Below are 16,537 nucleotides of genomic sequence, written 5' to 3'. Positions count from 1 at the left end.
TTGTGATGAAAAACACATTTTTTACTACTGTAGGGCCTAACTGTCTCGGTGACTAACATGGTGTTATTATACTAAATATTATTAAGTGATACATTTTAATTGGGAGCAGATAGAATTGTGTTGTTAAGACTGAAATACATTTTATTTTAAAACCTCTTCAATGGTAAAGCATCATTTTATGTCAAGATTCTGAAAATAGTAGTAGAGAACAACAGGAGTATAACCCATAGACCGGATTGAGATCTTGGTAAGTATACGTTTTTAAAGAACAATGTCCCAACCGGATTCAATGAAAAAGGCAGATACACAGGTATGTACACGACATTACAAGGTAGCAAAGAAAGGAGAGATTCACGGTATTTTTTCAAAAGTGCTCATGGCATCATATATTAAAAAATTCACAGTTCATAGAGGACAGTTATAACAGCACTGTGGACATGAAATGCAAAGGCAACCCAAGGGGACTTTGTGCATGTAGTGCTTGTGAAACAGAGACTGACCGCATGAGTGACAAGTGGAAACATAGCGAGGGACAAAAGGTGAGAAACTGAAGAAAAATATTAAATACAAAAACAATGGTTCCTCTTTTATGATTGGAAGACATATAACTGTATGTGAACCAAAGTTGAGGGCGCCCTGTGAGTTGCGCTGTATGATTGGTCGACGGCGTTTCGATCCTCTTAAGTTAGGATCATCATCATTACCGGGGTGCCATTTTTGAAGGTGATGATAGGGTAGGAGGAAGGAAGACAGAGTAACGCGGATAAGGAGGTCAGGTGCTGTACAAGGAGTCGGCTGTAGACGGGGTTCGGCAGCCATGGTGGAATACGTGGTGAGCAGAGGAGGAGACCAGGCGCAGGGTCTTTTTCATTGAATCCCGTTTGTGTGAGCAGAGCTTTCTCTGGAGGGAAGTGCCAGCAGAGGTTTCTGTCAAGGGAAGTGAGAGCAGAGGTTTCTGTCAAGGGATGCAGACTTATAATGCATATTCCACACAATCACACTACAGTTTTTCACATTCTACTTTTGTAAAACACATCTCTTGCACAAAATGCTATCACTGGCTTCTTTCTCCCTAGGAAATTCAGTTCTTCTCTTATGTTTTATGAAATGAGTCAGCCCATTGACATTGAGAGAAACCACCTTCAGTGCTTTCATAGAGAGCCGATGCATCATTCAATGACGTTTATGGTAGTTACAGTGTATCTACCCACTAGAGGGATTAGCTGACTATTTGCATGTTTACTTTGTGGCAGTTTTTCAAATTTCTGCTTTTAGCATACCGCTCGGGTATTTTGTGCGAGTGCAAGATGTTTTGTATAATTTTGCAGTAATTACGAGAACTTACCTGCAACAAATTAATCAAGATTCACACACCTCAAATTATAATGCCTTATTACTTACCAGTAATCTTCATTACTCCTGGTCCCGGCCTTCCGAACTCCCAGGATCACCAGGAACACCACAGAAAGCAGCAAACCAAATGAATTGAAGATCCACAGAAAGAAAACACAGGCAGGAGCACACAACCCAAAACACTCCAACCAAACAACAGGGCCAAATCTCCCAAAACAAGCAGGTGACAACCAAGAAGAACAACTCAAGGAGCCAAACCACTTAGCCGCCACCCAAAGGGCAGACAACCCACACCGGGAACACCCCCAAATCAACCACGGAGGAGGAAAACCCAACACGAAAGGACTAGAGACCGTCCTGACTAGAAGGACAGTGGCGAGGCCACCCATAGAAGACCCAAGGTGACCAGACGCAGAAAGAAGCCAGGGACACATAAACAGGGACACAAGACCCCCAGTCAAGGGCGAAATGGAGGAAAAGCACAGAGCCCCAAGCTCCAAGCCCAAAGGGGACCCCCGAGGGACCAAAGCAACCAGCCCCCCCCTAAATAACCAGCACAAGGGGGGCCAGAAGAAGTGAAAGTGCTCAAAGGACACAAAAGCCCGGAAGGGCTCCCGCCCCACGACAAAAGCCACCAAGGCCTTGAACACCAGACAGTGCCAATGACCCAGCAGCAGAGATGACAGAAAGTGACCACAAGCAGACAATGAAGAAGGCCCAACACCACCAAAAAAGCCCACAATGACCCCACCAGAAAGCAGAGGGGAAGCAAGTAGAGACCTAACAGGTACTTCCTAAAGCAGGAGACAAAGGATCAACACGATCAACCACAGGACCAACACCAACAAAAAGGGGGAGGCCCCCAGCAGACCAGCCCAGACAAAAGAGGACAGGGCCTGCCGAAAGAGCCTAGGCACCGAATGAGAGAACCAAGGGCAGGCTCACACTGAGCAAACCGGCAAGGAAGTGAGCAGTGACCAAGAGCAACCCCCACCCCCAATCCGACAGACCCAGCCACCAGAGAGCCCAGAGGACACTGCAACAGAAACCACCAGAAAAGGAGCAGGCCCCAGGGCAATAAAAACCAGCACCAACCACCAGCATAGACACCAGACAACAGCCCAATCATCCATAAGGAACCAAGGTACTGGGACAGGCCAACAGGCCAGGGCTGTGGCAACCACCCCAAATGCAGGGGACACAGGGATACAAACTCAGCACCCCACCCAACAAAGGTAAGAGAGAGGTAAGAAGTGCAACACCTCCACCAAAAAGAGGCCAACAAGAAGACCCCGCCCAAGGCAAAGCAGGGGGTGAACATAAGCCAACCCCGAATCAGACCAGACCATAGCACCAAGAGCGGGGAGAGGCAAAACCCCCAAGGCCACTGAGACCAGGGGAACCCAAACACCAAACAGGGCCAACAGGGAAGATGCCACCCACAAACAACCCATGCCAAGGGCAACACCCACAACTACAAACCTGGGGATTGACCACAGGCAAAAAACTCAGGACCAGGGAAGATCAAGCCACAGGCCACCGAAGAAGAACCCAGAACACGGAAGGGAGGAAAACCCCAACCGAAGCCAACAGCTGACCGACCGGCCCAGGGGACAAAGGACGACACCAAGGAAACAACCCCAAGTGAGTCCCAAGCTCAGCTGCAGAAGTGCAAAAACAGGAGAGACAAACAGTGCGGCCCACAGCCCAACCCCACAGACATCTCCACAGACACCCGTGAAGCACAGGCCCAACTGTCTCACCCTGAAACCCCCAAACACAGAGGGCACAGAGAAAGGCACAGGAACCAGCCACCTCCAGGCCACACAGGAAACCCAAAGTGGCAAGAGGACTTGGAGAAAGACAACTAGTCCACTCCAGCATGCCAATGCCATGGCAAAGCCCTCACCAAGGGAAGGCAGGCATTGGGGAGAGGCTACAGGAAAGTGCAAGGAGGCCCACCTGGACTTCAGCAACATCAGGCACAGGACCACCGACCGCCAAGATGCCCAAAGTTCCACACCCGATGGGCGGCAAAGGCACTGCCAACCCTTCCAGCATAGTCAAATAAGGGGCAAACAAAGGGGCAGTGAGGCCAAGACAGACAGAGGCAAAGCCAAGGACCCACCACCTGACTGAAAAACTCATGGCAACAGCACAACACAAGAAAGAATGAGCCCAACAAACTCAAAGTAACACATCACACTGAGGGGGAAGGAGCCAGAAGAGGGACAGGGCAGAAACTGGACCCAGCGGACCCTGCAACAGTAGAGCCACCAAAGACCCAGGAAGACCAGGGACCATAGACACCACAGGCACAAAACCAGCACCAAAACCAGAATGCGATGACTGGAAAAAAGACAGCGGGAAGGCGTGCAGGAACCCCAATGACCAGGCTCAATGACAAGTGCCCCAAGGGGAAAGCGACAGGACTAAGGCAACACCACCTGCACCCCACAACTGGGCCAGCAGCCACCAGGCACACCAGGACATCCCAGGCACAGCCCACGTGAAGCCACTGGGTCAGAGAAAAGATACAGCCTACAACTGGGGAGCAACCAGGACACCAAGCAGGAGCAAAACACGGAAAAGCCGCAACACTGCATACAACCCATAGCAGGCATACACCAGACCACACCCGCCACCACACCAATACATCCACCAGCCCGAAAAAAGCAACAGGGGAGAAACAAAGGTGCTGTAGAGGCAGATGCAAAGGACACACCCAGCCCCCACCAACGGCAAACAGACCGGCATCCAGAGGAACCCCATAATTGGCCAAGGCACCCGGAAAGGAACAAACGAGGGCAGAAGGAAACATCAACATGGTCCTTACTCCCCACCAGCCATGCTCTTCTTTCTGCACCTCTCTTGCCTCTTTCTGCACCTCTCTTGCATCCTTCTGTACCTCACTTTCTTTTTTCTGTACCTCTCATGCCTCTTTCTACACCTCACTCTCTTCTTTCTGCACCTCCCTTGCCTCTTTCTGCACCTCACTGTCTTCTTTCTGCACTTCACTTGCCTCTTTCTGTACCCCTCTTGCCTCTTTATGTACCTCTCTAGCCTCTTTCTGCACCTCTCTTGTGTCTTTCTGTACCTCACTCTCTTTTATCTGGAACTCACTTGCCTCTTTCTGCACCTCACTCTCTTCTTTCCGCACCTCTCGAGCCTTTTTCTGCACAACTCACAACCCTGCACTAGGCAATAGGCAAACACCAACACCGGCAACCAGTGGCACCATCAGCATTGACCCTAAGCCATCAGCAGACCACGGACAGCCAAGGGAGACCAGCAAGAGGCAGCAGGGGCACACCGTGCACCAGGGAACCCCACCACCAAGGGCCACACCAGGCAAGAGAGAGGGCACAATACCAAGCCCCCCAGGTGAGAACAGAACTCAAGGAGTAGGGAGGCCAGGAACCCTAAGGGTCTGAAACATGCTACAAAAAACACAACAAACAAACAGAAGACTAAAAAAAGGCAGGAACAAAAACCACCCAGCTGGACACAATCCCTGGGAGGTAGACGCCACACGCCACTGTAAACCCCCACCAGCTAGCCCAGGCACAGTTCATCAAAGCAGTGCCAGGCAAGGGGCAGACCAGAAAACCTCCAGAAAGAGAGACCCAGCAAGAGCCGGGAGATAGAAAACATAGTCTAAGCAACAGGGAGGCCGGGACGTCAAAGATTCCATAGCCAGAGGCCAGAAAAGGAGAAAAATGTGCTATGCAGTACTCACCCTGGGGCAGGCAGACACCAGAACACACCGCCTGCCATCACGAGCCAGCTCAGGAACCAACAACCAATTAAGAGCCAGGTAGAAGGCCATTCAGAAACACTCCCTGAAAGAGAGAGACAACAGAGACCCATACACAGTCCAAACTCTCAAAAGGCCAGTGAGTAGCCAACAGCATCTTGCAATCCCAGGGAGCCTCCCGTGGAAGGCAACAACTAGGCCTTTTTGTTTTAAATTTCATTTCTAAAGATGAAAAGCCGACAGCAGCTGGCATCCTCAGGCGGCCTCCCATCAAGGCACCAACCAGGCTCGACACCGCTCAGTGTCAGAGAGCAGACAAGATCAGATGCTTTCATGATGAAATGGTCGGAGGCAAGCCTCTATAACAACTGAGAGCAGACCAGAACAGAAGCAGAAGGGTGAAACGGCCAAAGGCAGAACCTGGACCGTAAAAAGAAAAAACGCTATGTGTTACTCACCTCCAGGGCAGGCAGACACCATCACACACCGTCTGCCCCCAGCAGCCAGCCCAGGCACTGTCCACCAGACCAGATCCAGGCAAATATAAAAGCCTGCAGTGCCTGGCAGTCACAGGAGGTCTCCCATTGATTTATCTACCAGGCCCGACCCAGCTCAACTACTGAGATCAGACGAGAACAGGTTCTCTCAGGGTCGAATGGCCACATTACAGGAAATGACCATACCGGCCAGCCAAGTACTCCAGGGGCACTACTAAGACTGGCCCGAATCAACCCACAGCAGGAGCAGTGCGCCTTCCAGAACGGCCCAGCCACAGCAAGATACGCCCTTTAAACACAAACAGACCGGGCGGACTGGTGCGCCGGCCACAAAGGGCTAGCCGCCAACAATAGCGGCTCCCGGCAGGCAGGTTGACCAAACAACAGCACGTCAAGAGCAGCCCAGCAGCCCGACGTGGTCCGAAGAAGACTACAGCATGAAGGAGCAGTAGGTACGTACAACCAGCAACCACATCCCATTCTATCGTCAGACAGAAAAAAAGAACAGGAGAAATGCTAAGTAGGTACTGCTTATGGGCTCCCAGTGGGGGGGTGGGATTAGGTGTCACAGCATTCTCCTGTTCTTTTTTCTGCTGTGTGTTAGTCATCTCCATTTAGTAAAGAGTGGGATGAGGACTGAAGGGACTGGGGGGTAATGATGAAGCCCCCATGTAAGGCTAATTGTTGGCTTGTCAAACTCAGCTCTATGTGAATCAGTGCCTTTATATTTTCCAACCATGAACAAACATCGATATACATTTGTTTGTAAGGTGTTCAAAATGTTTTTGTCTCTTCCACAAAGAATTTCAGTATCATAAATTAGAGTGGATATTGATTTGCTGCTTATGAGTTTGAGGAGAGGCTCAAACTATGGACTGCACAATTGCTAAGCAACAACATGAATGTAAATGTCAAAGATATTACCTTTGCTCTTAGGATTAAAGATGGTCCTGAAAGTTTCCTTGGCTATACAAAACCATGCTAAGATATGTGTATGAGATTGTGATAACAATTCTCTCCTTTGAATACCACCTGCCTTATTTTTTCTGGGTGCCAAAAGGCATCCCTTTTGTCTTCTTGATTTTAATTTCCATTCCATTTGTTTAGATATAATTTACAAACAAAGGCAGCGATTAACCTCTGCAGGGTGATAGGAGTTATGCCCAATAGAACATTATCTTAGGCAAACTGTAAACTTGATATTAATTGAAATGTGGGTTGAAGAGGATAGGAATTTTGCACATTGATTGCATTGTTGAAATCAGCTATATATAAATTAAACAGCGGGGGTAAAACATATCATTGCTTTAAACCATCCTCTGTAAAAAATGTCCTTGATGTTATAATTTTCTCATCTAATTTTACACTCAACTAAGGTAAAATACAGGGACATGCTACCAACAACTGGCGATAATTATCGCTATGTTGGCTTAGCGGCAATATTTTTATCGCCGAGCTGCGGCGATTTTTATCGCTTAGGAACCTTGCTATTATCAAGGTTTATCTCCTAAGCGTTAAAAATCGGCCGAAATGCATGAATATCGCTGAAAAGTCCGCGATATTCATGCATTACCGAGCTAATGCTCTTAGCCATGTTATCCACCTACCATTGGATAACATGGCTAAGAACTGCTCAGGGGCAGGTGTTAGCTTTTGGAGATATTCGCGCTTAGCGCGAATATCTCCAAAAGTTGGTAATAAGAGATAGAGGTTAGCGACTGTTTCCAGTCGCTAACATCTTGGCACGCCCACTTTGCATGTCATTAGTGATACATTTCACTGACATGCAAAGCGGGGCCCAAGATGGTCGCTATTTCCTACTAGCTGTCGCTAACTGGTGTTAGCGACAGCTAGGTAATAGGAAGATATTTTTATCTCCACTTTCTTGGCTTTTAAATCCAAAAAAGCGGAGGTAAACCCCCCTGATAATATGCCCCACAGTTATTTGATCAGACCAGACTGACTGTACTTTGACCACATGGCATGCCTTGTCACCTTATCAAAGGCAGTGTTAAGGTCCTTAAAACAGGCATAAAACAAGATTTTTACATTTTGTCTCTCCTCAAGTAAGATTGTTAAAGCATGAAGATTTTTAGAGGTACCACTTACTGGAGGCAAGTTGTTCTGATTTGCTGGGACCAGACTAGTTTGTTTGCCACATGTTTCCAAGTCTTGGACTAGTAAGCCTGCCAAAAACTTCTCTCCCATGCCTGTTGTAAGGTGGATTATTAGAAGGGGTAAGTATTCATCTACCATTAGCAATAAGACCACCAACACAATATGAGGTCCAGTCAAGGTCTCCATTCATTAGCCCCTAGCTCAACCCATAGTAGTTGGCTGCAAGCAGGCAGGCTTAACTCAGGAGATAGGTATGTAAAGCACTAAAAAACACCAATACAGTAAATAAATAAGACGTAACACACAATAAGAATCCCACTCCAATTGACTAAAATAGGAAGTATTTGTGTCTTTAAAATGACACCAAAACGACAAAAATGTAATATGTGGAACCGGAGATATGATTTTTTAAAGATTAAACACTTTCTAGTCCTTAAAAACATATAGGGCCAACTTGGGATATCTAGTTGAGTTTGACAGGGACAAACTCAAAGCCCTGGTTGCAGACACTAAGCAGGAGGCCCCGGTCAAAATTGTATCTTCACGCTTATATACTTTTATGGAGGATTTTCTCTCTTGAAGGCAAGCAAGGCACTTCATCTGGCCAGATTTGCAGTGGTTTCGCCAGCTTGGATCAGCAGGAGCTCCCGGTCAATTCCTGGAAGTCTTGAGGTTCTGAGCTTTCAGCAGGACAAACCTAAAATCCAGGCCTGTTCATGTTTCAAGGTAGCCAGCTTGACTCTCGACATCGGTTTGGTCCACTTATGCAGCTTTTTCCAAAAGTTGATCCAAACTTCTTCAAATTTCTGGAACATTTTCATGAAGTTCCTCTTGAGGATTCAAAGTGTCCAAAACACAAATCTAGAGTCTAGAAGCTGTGAGATGGTCTTTGGGAGTTTGGGACTAGAATTCCCACAATGCACCTGGACAAAATCCAGAAAAGTCGACTGGACGCACTCCAGGCTGGGGACCCCTTGAGGGAGAAGGTGCATGAAAGCTCTGATAGCCTGTTGCTCTCATGGAGTCCACTCCTAAATCCTTTTTTAATCAAGTTAAAGTCCTCATGGCTGAAGTTCCAAGAGTGCAACAGTAGCACTCTTCCAGTGACAATCCTGTGTGGTGCAGACCAGGATTCCAGAAGGACAGTCCTTCTTATTTCAGGCAGTATATCCAAGTTGCTATGCAGCTCTCACATATTTATTCAATGATCTAGGGCAGCAAGAAGGGAGACACCCCTGTCCAATAAGGGGCTTGGTGTCACTCAAATGTATGAATGTGTCCTTCAAAGTATCGCATATTGTTGTCCCACAAAGCACTGCTTTTTAAAACTCAAGAGGAAGAACTCCTCTCCTTTGGAGGAGGAGCTGGCTAAACTAACCTACTGGTGTGGCTCATTTCCATTAACACTCCCCCTTTTGACCTTCTGCAAATTCAATTCCCCAGCCTGCCATTTGGATGGGAGTACAGGAAGAGGGGGTAGGCCTGGCTAGCATTCCCTTCTCTCCTGCTCTCTTTGAAACCCAGTTTAATTTATGCAGCCCCGACCTGGCCTGTTCTCTGCAACTGCAGAGCTCCCCCCATCAGATAAACTCTGCTTTCTGCCGTTCACACATCACCTCATCATAGCAGCTTGGCTGAGCCTGTTCAGGCTGACCAATCAGGAGAGGCTGCTGGAATGCTGGATTTTGGCTCACGGAAAAGAAGATGCTATAACATCTTCCCAAAGTACTGTATAATCCAGTAGTGTGTTTAATCCAGACTGACTCGCAGATATTTGGATTATTGACTCTGGAACACCTAAAGGTTAATTTGTTTATAATTTCCTAAACAACTTTTAAGTCGGTATTTTTGCAGATGTGAAACAAAGATTCCCACATTTGTTTTTGGCTACTGGTTTTTGCTCACCACCCTGTTTTTTTGTATTTTCTTCACAGTTCTTACACTTTTTGCAGATGGGTTAGTTTAGACGTTGTTTTTAATAACTTTAACACAGTGTTTAATTTCTTTTGTTCAGGCTTAACGATCTAAAAAGAACCAGTCACTTTATTGGAATTGGTTCACCGACTCTAATACCCCTGTCATTGAAAGAGGTGCTGAATTCTGTGGTTAATCTTTCTACAAAAATTGACTATTCCAATAAACAGTTTGAATGAAAGTCGAAGGAGTTGGGCTGTTCAGATACATACCAGACACATGGAGTTCCCCCTAGGGCATGTGATAATTACCGCAAAAGTAGCCTACCGCATCTCTTCACATTGCAGTCTATCGTGGGAAAATAACGCCGTGTAAACGTGGTATTCTCAACACGGCCTTACCATGCGATAGTCTCACAATAACGCATCAAATGATCGTGTTAAAATCAATGCGATGCAGCAAAAACACGAAACACAAACACAAAAATAGTAGCAATATCCCAACCACGATACAAAAATCAGCAATAACCAGCGACAGGCCTGCAATTCCCATGCGTCATGTGGGGAAATGCACCAGAAAAGCAGAGGGAAAAAAAGGGAGAAAAAAAGAAACCGCTTAGCACCATGGATGCACCCGGACAGAGTGCAGAGTCCAACGTGATCCCGACAAGCCACACAGACCACCAGCATGGAACCCCAGGGGCAGGGAAGGCCAAGGAGAAGAGAAAGAGGAAGACGGTGTTCAGTCCACAGGAAAAACGGATATTCGTCACAGATGAGATAGTACACGAACGACAACTGTTCATTACCTCCACTGTGTCAATGGCAACACAAACTGAAACATGTCAGTCCATCGTGAACAACGTTAATGCAGTCCGAGTGTCGAGGAGGTCAATGGAGGAGGTCAAGAGGTGCTGGCATAATGTGAAAAGCCAAACCAAGCAGAAACCCACTGCCAACAGGAGGGCAGATACGGCGACTGGACGTGGGAGTCCTGCACCACAGGAGGAGCTGGAGGAAATGGTGGCTACAGTCATCGGTGGGGAGATGGTGCAAGGAGTTAGGAATCCGGACACAGCTCTATATGACCTCATACAACATCAACAGGGCGAGTAATGACCAGGGACTTGGGGGACGGGGGAGATGGGCATAATGGCACACATGCATAATCATGTGTAGCATGCTGCAAACCCACAATGACCCTGGATCATGTCCCTGATCCCTGTGGCACACTGCAGCACACATACAAACACCAAGTAGGCCTCAGTCAACCATGTGCCCAAAGGGGCGCCACCCCACACATCACCAATCTCATAACCAACACATCCACACATGTGAAACTCAGCAAAGATGCGTATTTGTGAGCCACACTGACAATGCAAGTGATACTGCATGATGATCAGCATGGCTGCAGTACAATCATTATGACATTGTGCATAAAACAACACTAAGGTGGCTGAGTGTGGGCCACATCCGGAAAGGAGCAGGTCACACTTTGACACATCAACTTGCACAAACAACCCTTGACGTCAACAATACATCTGCAGGCAAACAATGCACAAGAGAACAAAAACCGTCCAAGAGCACAAATGACCCAAGTCGCCAACATCTCAGCATCGTAAAAGCACAAAAGTCAAAGGCACATCCTTCTCAAAGGGCTAAGGGGCAGCAAAATCACTGCTGCAGGGGCGAATCCCCCACAATGCAGCACACACACATAGCAATAACAGCACATCCACATTGACAGCAATGTGGTACAAAGTGCAAAACAGAGGACACAACTGGGTCCGATTGTGCACTGGCAAATCACACCTGACATAGCAGAAAACTGTGAGATGAAAATGTACGTGAACAACCTCACATCAGTAATGTAGTCCAAATGTCCACTGTCCCGCATCACATAGTCCGCTCCTCCCAAACAGTCACAATGTACATTGTCATGCAGTCTGTATGAAAAGGTGAACAATGCGTCCACATACATGTCAACACAATGTCAAAATGCATCCCCTCTTCACATTGCAGAGAGACAAACAACACCTCCAGCAGGGCAGACCAGACAACTCATCTGTGATGCTGAAGAGGACCTCCACGCCTTCTACATCGACGCCCTACAAACAGTTTGTGAACATCATAGGCAATCCACCTCCAGGAGCAGGGCAGTCCAGCTGCATTGAGGAGACCCCACCCCCTGCACAGACCACACAGAAGGAAGCACCCATCACCACGGCTGGCTCCAGGCACCCCACCAAAGGACCAATTGCATTCCAAGGACAGGTGTCAGACTGTCAGATGGAGGTGGGTGGAGTTCGACATCATGGAACCCGAATTAGATCAGATACGTGGATGTCTAAGTCACATCAGGAACCACTTACACTCCCCAACGGAGACCCAGACTGCGACAGAGACACATGCATATGCACATTTCCAGTACTGAATTACGCCTAGAGCTCCGGGATAATCATTCACACCCCCACATTCGACTTGTGTACTCCAGCCCAGTCCACTCCTCTTACGTACTGACTGGGGGACGACAAATCTACATTCCAAGGTCTCACCCGCTGCCTGGGGTGACATGCTTGCGTCTGCTGTACACAGCATAATGTAATGTTGTAGGGCATGGGACCCTCATGCATACATTATGACCATACGGACACACTCAGATGGTTTGTGGAATTGGCTATGGCCACGTGCGCCCGGCACCTTTATTGCCAGTGTCACATGTAGAGTGACGCCTGTGCTGGATGTGTGTGGGGTGAGTGTAAGCCAGCCCTTATGGAGTAGTGTGGGCTGGCAACAACTTGAACAGTGATTACAATTAAAGCGGAAACAGAATACACCAGCATAACAGAAATAACTGTGAAGCATCATGGTGGAAGCAGGAACAAGTACAGAGGTCACCCAATATGCAATCAGAAGTGGCCGTGAGTTGCAGTGCACTAAGTTTGGGGCACCAGAGCTGAGCGTGCTCATGTGAACACATTGTCTAGCATTGTGTCCTTTTGGGATATTCCTGTTGCAGCTGCTGTGGGGTGTGTCACACCTGCATCATCTTCCTCATCATCGTCCCAAGTCTTCCACACTGCCTGAATTGACATTGCTGCGTGAGCTGTCCACAGCACATAACTCAATCAGAAATGGCCCATGAGTTCTGGTGCACTGAGTTAGTGGCACCTTAAGAGCTGAGCAGGGTATCAAGCTGATGATGGCACCCATGAAAGGTTGAGCAACTCTGATAGTCTGTCAGTAAGACACTTTGACTCTGGCACCTGTTGTTTTGAGTTGGTCCTGGCGGTGGTGGCATGTGCATCCTGCGGTGATGCGACATCCGGGCAGGTCAGGACTCGATTTGATGTGTGAGCCCAGGTGGACTGCAGTTGAGGCCGGTGGCAGCGGACAGCGCATGGCCACAGACACATGGCTTTGATGACCCCAGTCCATAAACCCTGAGGCCGTCCAATGTTCTATTAGACAGGGTCCATGACTTGAGCTGCACAAAGTTAGTGGCCCCGGATGCACTGCTGCCGGCATAGGCCCTGCGCCACGGGACGGTGACTTGCGGTGCACTGAGGTAGGGCCATGAGAGCTGAGCGGGACCTCGTCAATGTCGAAGGTGAATGTAGTGGAGGGTTGCGGGGGACAGTGGAAGGTGTCCTCCAGGGCATGATGCAGAGGGACGAAGCCGGCAGGAAGCAGCAAATGGAGGAGTGGGATGCTACAGCCTCATTTTTACCACCTACTCTGCATTTCATTAGCGATAGTTACCGAGGTCATCTGTGGCAATATTTTTAGCGGCTGCTATCGCAGGTAAACTGGTGATATTGGCTGTTAGCACCAGCTTGTGAATGTGGCGATACATTTATCGCCACTTTGGCTGCAATAAAGTGCCAGTAACTAGGCGATAAATCCTTGAGAATATGCCCCAAAGTGGGGTACCTGCTTCTCCTTACTTAAAGGATGCAATATATCCGTGAGAGGCACTTTCGTGTAGTAATGTTATAGAGAAGATCACAAATGATGAAGCGAAGAACTATACAGCTCAATAGGCAACATCTGCTGTAACGCAAAAAGATACAGTACAGACCTCTTTTGTTTCTGCGCATACACTATGGGGCTTATTTACAAGCCCCTGCCCAAGGGGCTTGTAAAAAAAGCCCTTATGTCTGCATGCCCCCTTCTTACATAAATCACTTTCATTTTAGCCCTAGAAACTACAAGCACCTCTCTGAACACCTTTCTTAAAGACAATAAAATATAAAGAATGACAAGAAATGGCCTTTAACCCGCACATTTCTTTCCAGTGCAAGGCTTGCATTCGTGTCTTCTTTCATTGTTAAACTGAAATTTTCGTTTTCTTGATGATGAGAAACGTCATGGCACTAAGATCACTCTGAAAACATGTATATGCGCCAAGCCGTTGCTCTTTCTAGGCCGCCATAGCTATTAAAACCACGGGTCTCAGCTACTGTACATCACACGGATACATTGGAAGCTGGATTTTTGTTTAGCAACCGTGTGCATTCTGTGTATTGTCCTGGTTTGCATCAGTTGATCCATTTCAAATAACACAAATGGAAACAATAATTTAAAAAAGAGAACTCTAACATTGAAGCATTGCATTCTTCGTAACATGGAGTCATCTGGCGACCTGAAACATGCTTTCGCTATGACAGTGTTAGGAGGTGTTTATTTTCGCACTGTCAGGCATTCGTCTAGCAACAAACATTAGTTGATGTTTGTAAACTTTTTAGGGTCTTTGGCACGTAGAAGACCTTCTGGGCCATGTTGCTTTAGCCAGGTACTGTTTGTGTAGTTTCCTTCAGGTGGCAGTCCTTTATTTATTGGTGTTTCTTGGGGTTGTACAGAGGTGTTCATTATTCATATAGTGCTTTCCATACCCACTGTGAGGCTTACAGCACTAATGCAACTGAAATGTATATAGCACTTCCTGGCCTTGAAGAGGTCAAGGAAGCAGTCCAATTGTCATCAGTTTCTTGGGTACCTTCCAGATGTGTTATGGAGAGATTGGAGCTTGACCTAGGTCTGAAAAATGGATGTTTACTTGGCACCCGTATTTTCCTTCGCAAGGTGATCCTTTGTTTGCAGATATGTATAGAGAAAACATCTTCCACCTCAAAAACAGGGGAAAAGAAAGGAGAAAGCAGTGAAAAATGAGGGGAAAAGGAGAAAGCACTCACAAAACAAGAGAAAAGGAAGGAGAAAGTGGTGAAACATGAGGCAAACAAAAGAGTAAGCACTCAGAAAACAGGGAAGGAACAAGGGGAAGACAGGGGCAAGAGTGTTGCAGCAGCACAGAGAGCAAGGAGAAAGCACTCAAAAAATGGGGGAAGGGAAGGAGAAAGCAGTGAAAATGAGGGAAAAGCAAGGAGAAAGCACTTGGAAAATTGGGAATAAGGAAGGAAAAGACAGGCACAAGAGCGATGCTTCAGCACAGGGTGACCTGGGCCTGGGATGAATAGCATGAAAGGACATACAATCCCAGACAATTCCTGCTGCCCTTACAATACAGGCTCTTGGAATTTGTCCTGTAAATACCAACATAATGGCTCAGTATGTGGGACTGGACATCCAGTCTTTGAGGAGCACCTTTGACCGTGCAAGCATAATTCACATTGACCAAATATCACCCCATAAAGACTAACACATGTGTTAGTACCGTGAATGCGTAGCCCCTGACTATCAATGTAAATTTGTTCAGAGAGGAATTATGGAAGGTTTGATTCACCAATGCCCCCAAAATAGGCAAAACCTCCTTCAATCTTTGCTCTGTTGGGAGCTACCCGAGCTGATTGTAGAAAACATCCAAAGGACTACATAAAGATATGTTCTGCATCATTAAAGCATTACTTGTGGGTGCGGCAGTAGATCTTAAAGTACTGGATTATTTCATGAGCCCCTGAACCTACTCTAAAACCTATTTCCTTTTTAGCTAATGTAGGGGAATAATATTATTAAAAATGTTCCTTTAAGCCCATTTCATCCACACAATATTGCCTCCCAATTACCTATATTAGAGACGTCATGTCATATAGTTTCTGCTTACCTATATACCGTGTTAAGTTATCATGAGCTTATTAAATGTTTAAACGCCATTCTTCCTTTTGCTGCTTCTGCACACGACACATAATTGTTATTTTAGCTTTCAACCTAGAAGAGCGTTGTGATTTACATGAGAATAATATGTTATTGCTCTGATATCAGCTTTGCTTTGTAAAATATGTCTGCACAGTGAGTGCTGAAGCCTTCAAGGATAACTCGACACAGTGTTGTTGTGAGGTCTGATCTTCGGACCTTCCTAGACATAACATGAATGCAGCTGCTGCCAAAATCTGGGTTTAGGCGCGTTTTATATTGCTTTGCTTGGAGCACACAGTACACACTTGATGGTGCTTCGCATGCAGAGAGCTGGTGGAAGATGATGTGATCCTCTGCCCCTGAAAACTTGAGGTATGGGCCCGCCCTGCTAAAACCCAAAGAGACCTTCTTAGATATAATATAATATACTAGATAGGGAGGATGAGAATTAGGTGTTGTTAACTCCTATTCATTACAGCATTTTAGCATGTTGTCGCCTTTTGCTTTCTATGGACTAGTAACTATGCTGATATCTTTGTTTCTTATAATATGTTTGCTTGTATTATATAAGATACTGCGTTTGAGAACCCTGCATTAGTAAATAAATATTTCAAATATGCATGTGTCCTCTTTTACTCCACGTTCTGGTTTAAAATGATTGTATAGCGAAAGAGTGTTCATGTGTTCCACGATACCTGAGGTATTCTAAGTTCATGTTCTTGTTTGTCTAAACATTGGGAGTTTGTTATGACCAATGAGACACTGTAGCTAGCTCGGTAAGGGGATTTTGGGTACTGAGGTGAGTT

At 46.7% G+C, this 16,537-nt stretch overlaps 1 long non-coding RNA gene across 2 annotated transcripts in view; it reads right to left on the bottom strand.

Annotated features, from left to right (window-relative positions):
* Nucleotides 1–237: 237 nt before the first annotated feature.
* Nucleotides 238–16,537, bottom strand: part of LOC144827370 (uncharacterized) — a 219,215-nt gene continuing 202,915 nt past the window's right edge. For both annotated transcript variants that reach the window (XR_013610160.1, XR_013610158.1), the window contains exon 4: nucleotides 238–927. This is a non-coding gene — a long non-coding RNA (uncharacterized LOC144827370). The remainder of the gene's footprint in view (nucleotides 928–16,537) is intronic.

The sequence above is a fragment of the Lissotriton helveticus genome, chromosome 4_1, assembly GCF_964261635.1.
Source record: "Lissotriton helveticus chromosome 4_1, aLisHel1.1, whole genome shotgun sequence".
In the NCBI taxonomy this organism is placed as follows: Eukaryota; Metazoa; Chordata; class Amphibia; order Caudata; family Salamandridae; genus Lissotriton; species Lissotriton helveticus.
This window is presented reverse-complemented; position numbering and strand designations above follow the sequence as displayed.